Source organism: Branchiostoma floridae, chromosome 16 (genome assembly GCF_000003815.2).
Source record: "Branchiostoma floridae strain S238N-H82 chromosome 16, Bfl_VNyyK, whole genome shotgun sequence".
Taxonomy (NCBI): domain Eukaryota; kingdom Metazoa; phylum Chordata; class Leptocardii; order Amphioxiformes; family Branchiostomatidae; genus Branchiostoma; species Branchiostoma floridae.
In genome coordinates, this window is record NC_049994.1 from 12,955,978 (window position 1) to 12,961,394 (window position 5,417).

A 5,417-nucleotide genomic window follows, 5' to 3' on the forward strand; every position below is an offset into this window, starting at 1 on the left:
GACTACGTCACCCCGGAAGGCGTGGCTGGCGACAGGAGGTGTGACAGTGCGAACCTCTGACGTCCTCCCACCGCATACATTAGCACCTCTCCTGCAGACATTTCCGCGCCGTTCTCACCGCGTACGTGGCGAACGATTCCCAACGGTCACGGCTGTTGTTGCAAAAGGGCATGCGACACGCTGTTTCGGTTCACTTCGCGCTTTCACCACTTCCTGCGGATCCCATGCTTTGGTGTTGTATTCCCATAACTAAGCCATTTCCGTTGCTCTTTTAAAAAAGGAACAGTCGCTTTTTGATGGCAGTAGTGTGGGAAAGTATATTTGACTCGGGGCCTATGAGTATGAACCACATCGGACAGGCAGATTCCGATCATGCTTTTCTACTCGCTGAGAACCCAAAGAGAGCAGGCCCAATGAAACCAACTTCCACGCAGCAAATGCCTGTAATATCAAGAAGATTTGCATATTTTCAACACATTATTCAGCCCATTAGCTGGCAAGAGTCTCAGAGTATTTCTTTAGAACTTTCCTTATACCCTGACAGTATATTATCGTATCCCATGACGTATCCTGACAGTTATTGTACCCTATGACGAATTGACAGATATCTGCTGCAGAAATCCACTGAGATTACTCTTAACGGAAACGCGCAGGGCCGTCCACGTTTGCTTCCACCCCCGTCACACTAACTTAAGAACTATTATATATAATATAGGGCGTGGGATAGGACCGTGTAATGACGATGGATGAAGATAGTAATCGTGCAACACATCATAGCCTAAGAGTACCAGACCAATGTACTATACTTAACATACAAGTTTGAAAAGTCGTCCATATGGCCGTTATTACTTGGTAACTTGTATTGTGTTATATACTGTAAATGCTTCGCGGTGGATTAATGATCGCGGTTTTCGCGGTGACCAATTCACCGCGAACTTAAAACCACCGAGAACATTTTCTATTATGGTATTAGACTGCAGTCTATGGTGTTACCGCGAAATTAAAATCACAGCGAAAAGTCCTTTTTCCCGTTACTGCGAAATTAAATCCTCGCGAACTTAAATGCCTTTACAGTATCACCGGGAAGCTTATTTACTGCCCCAGCTGGTAACCACGAACAATTCACATAAGTTTCCTAAACCATAAGTGTATATCATTAATAGATGAACTTTGTTAATCGTATTTCATTATGTATCATTCTAAAAAAATTCTTACAGAGATCTAGATATAAACGACCGAAATTAAACTTCCGAACTTTGCTTTCATAAAGCTCATTTAGGAAAAAAGTACTTTGAGAAGAAATACTTGTGCCACTACAAAACTAGACAACAGTAAATGTTCAAGTAACATCTATCAAGCTGTTAACTTCTGAATAACTGCAAAAATTCCTTATCGTGAATTCATATCTAACATAGGGCTACAAATCCCATTAGGCCATGTTGATTTGATTATATGGATGACATCCGCGCTCGCATCAATTTTCGGCCGTTTCCAAAAAAAAAAAAAAGTTTTCGACCACACAGTAAATTGTGCAAAGCAGCTGTTAAATGAGCACATATATGCCGTAGATTGAAAAAAAGTATTAAAAAACAGATAACTAATGCCATAGAATGCCAAAGTAAATCTAAAGTTAAGAATAAGATGTGAAACTGAAAGGACAGAAAGAAAAAAAATCTATTGTTGGTAGGGGTAGGTACCAGTGCAGAAAATTCAGGCCCAGTTCAGATCCAGAGGATCCTTTCCGGACCTGAACCTGGACCTGGCTGTCCGTGGAAACTTGAGAATTGGCAATACTCAAAACAATGTTAATTCGTCATTTGCTACAAAGAAAACTGTTTGGTGGATTATCCGACGCCCACTGGCGTTTTAAAATCCCATCTCGATGTAATCAAGGCTGTCTCTGTACCTTTGACTGTAGAAACTTGGTACAAATGACTATAAACTCTACTCGACGCTCTTGTTGCCTTCTTGGCCCGGTAAGACCCCAAATGCCTGCCTACATAGTGTGTCCATTTTTTAATTGGTGAAACCCGTTCCATTAATAGATGAACTTTGTTAATCGTATTTCATTATGTATCATTCTAAAAAAAAATTCTTACAGAGATCTAGATATAAACGACCGGTTCCTATACTTAACTGTTGGTATACCATACTATGTGTTTTTAGTCCTTTGTACTTTGATAAGAATTACTTGAGCCACTACAAAACTAGGCAACAGTAAATGTTCAAGTAACATCTATCAAGCTGTTAACTTCTGAATAACTGCAAAAGTTCCTTATCGTGCATTCATATCTAACATATGGCTACAAATCCCATTATTTTAGATTAAAGGAGAATTTCCGAACTAGGTGTTGTCGGCAACTTGTAACTTGTATCTATCTTCAATACACGTACACACTGACAGTACATTACGTAAGTGTGTGTACAGGGTAGACGTCGAGTGAAAGTAACCATGAAAGTGATACCGATCCAGTTATACTCACTGCAGAGCTGTCCTGGTCATGACAGAAAAGACAGACGCCATGTACCGTATTTACAGGTTCATTGTACATGTACGAGGTTAATTCCCCTAGCTTTTTTCGACCAGCACAATGAACAATGGATGACGGCTTAACGTCCTAAGGACTAGGTAGCATGAGCGACATAGCCGGAATCAAACTAACGTCTTCTAATTTCAGCGGTAGGGCAATTAAAGACCGGACTACACATGTTACATTCAAAATTATCCATTAATTTCTTTGGTTAAACTTTATACAAACTAATACCGATAATTGATAAAGGCTAAGAGAAATAACTATAGTCACCCGCATGCTAGGGTTTAAGCTTAGACCATTACAGCCATGGGCCTCATCCCTTATGGAGAAAAAGACCTCCTTTTATGTTTTGTTCATGGAGATGGGGAAGTCTGCCTGGCGATCAGGTAAGTTCAGACTGGTAGAAAACATTGTAAGTTCACCTAAAATTGTTAGATAGAAAAGTATCACATGTATATCGCCACATTTATCAAACCTTATCATGGTTTGTGCATGCCAGTAGTTTGAGAAAGGACAACCCTTAGCTATACTGCCGAAAAGTACAACGAGAACCCCTTCCCCTCTGTCTGGCCTGGGTCCAGTGAGAATGAAACCTGCCTAAAGCTCCAGTGAAGTATGAATATCAATGCGAGGCTTTGTTGAACGCCACATTTTAAGTTTCAGAATTTTCAGAAGATGACACTTATCCAGGAGTTCAGTAAATGTCATATTGGACCTCTACAGTGGCAGGAGGAGAGCTGTTGTTGATGTTAATGATGTCCTCATCAAGAAATGTCATCCTATTTGACAAACTATCAAAAGTCAAATAATGACTGTCTGGGAAAGTGTCACAGTGGTACTCTGTCACGCGTTTTTTTTTTTTTTTTGTGGTTCAACTTTTTACCTTTACAGAAGGAAGATGAAAATTATTGCGACCATTGAAATGCGTCACCATGCCACGGTTGGGAAATTTCTCCCTCTACTGGTCGTAAAAAAGTTCCATGTGTGCGACTTAAGGTTTTCGGAAGGTGGAAACTGATTTGGAGTGGAACCAATGAATCCTCCACATTGCAGAACTTCCGGTATGTAAAACTTGTGCCATGTGGAAGAGCATGAACAGCTTGCATGGATATACTTCAGCGATAATCTCCAGGCAGATTTACCAGTGGTGTAAAATAGGAAGGGAGTCATAAGACAAAGTGAAGTGAATTTGGGTTTTTTAAACTGTGTTCTGAATATCTTTAAAAGAGGCAATGTTTCTTTAATATGGTAGGTAATGAATGAGGAAAAAGTGACTGTTACCGGATTTCTTTTTTTCGTTGTTGCATGTGTTGTCCATTTTTGGTGCGCATGCCATTCCATTACATTTTTCTCCTTTTTTTCTGTGTAAAACAAATTGAAGAAAAAATCTTGGAATTGCCAACACACACACTGTGTATCATAACTATAACTTTATCCGCTTTTATTTTCATTTTCCTCATGTGATGTTAATTCCATCTGCATTACCTGTGTCCTCCACCTTCTCTTATCAACTAATAAAAAAAAAGAAAGACCACAAAAAAAGTCACGACTACCAAACGGCGCGCTTTTCTGGGTCACAAATCATTGCCAGTTTTCATCCCACCCACGTATCCATGACGTCACACTGACCTCGTGATGATCGGATGATGCTCCAGCCTAAAACAGCCCGGATGTAGCGGGGCTTGTGGAAAGGTCGGCGGCAGGTGTGACAGGAGGACCGTGTCACGCGTCATGACGTGCCGGGATGAGGTCTCATCCCCAGGGAATGACTCAAGCCATCTGCTCGTCAGCCTGGGGAATGAATGCAATCATTTTAAAATTGCTTTTATTGTCCATGAGGCTCTGAAGAGTTTTATTTGATAAATGACGAATAATAAAAAAGTCTTTTACATTAAAACTTTGGGATAAGTCACAGAAGAAATACATATCTGTAATGATAAGATAACAAAAGCCTTTGCATTCGATTTTGTTTTGTTGTAAATAAATTTAACAAAAAGATGAAGGTAGTCCTTTTTGAACACACACCGCTACCAGTGGACTAGCCTACTGCTGCAGTTGTTACAAAACTCAACTGTGTGGTCCTAGGAAACGGAGATTCCAAATCCAAATGGAATTTTTAAACTAATATAAGTCATCTACAGTTTACGTAAATCCAAGAAAGTGATACAAGTCTGTTGAAAAAAAGTATGTTGGAGAATAACGTTAACTAGACTGATTTTGTTGATCTCGAAATGAAAATAGGCTTTATAAAAAACAGCAGTGGCAGAACATTGCAGAACAACTTTACAGAAAGAAAAGCACCTTTAGCTTTTCGGTTTGGCAAAAACTACCGAGTCTGCCAGGATTCGAACCTGGAATCTTCTGATCCGTAGTCAGACGCGTTATCCGTTGCGCCACAGACCCGCACTGACCAAACAACGAAATGGTAAGATTATGAAAGAATTTCCAACACTTTGACATATTCGAACACATGACTTTCCTGCATTAGTTAAATCAATGTAAGATCTAGTCCGTGTGATAGGAGTTAGCCTCCATAGCAGGCTCTATATGGCCTTTTTTGGCTCATAGTACTACCTTTGCTAGTCATTTATTTTTGTACTAGGTCGCTGATTAATGAGCCCCTAGACAGTCAGCGAAGGCCAGCAATCAGCGACCCAATACAAAAAGAAATAGCCAGCAAAAGTGTATTATGAGCCGAAAAGAGGCCCCAAAGAGCCTGCTATGAAGTCTAGTTAGAAGATTTCAGGTTTCTGAAATTGACTCATTAATATTCGCTTTAGGCTTAGGAAACAACGCTATGGATATGCAGTCGGACGACTTTCGTAAAAGTACCGATAGAGAATTCTCATTAAGCATGAAAATTACCAATCTGAGACTTTGGTA

The 5,417-nt window shown here is 40.0% G+C and overlaps 1 non-coding gene across 1 annotated transcript; it reads right to left on the reverse strand.

The window, feature by feature from the left end:
- Nucleotides 1-4,864: 4,864 nt before the first annotated feature.
- Trnar-acg lies at nt 4,865-4,937 on the reverse strand. Its single transcript has one exon. It is a non-coding gene; the product is annotated as a tRNA-Arg (tRNA).
- Nucleotides 4,938-5,417: the final 480 nt, after the last annotated feature.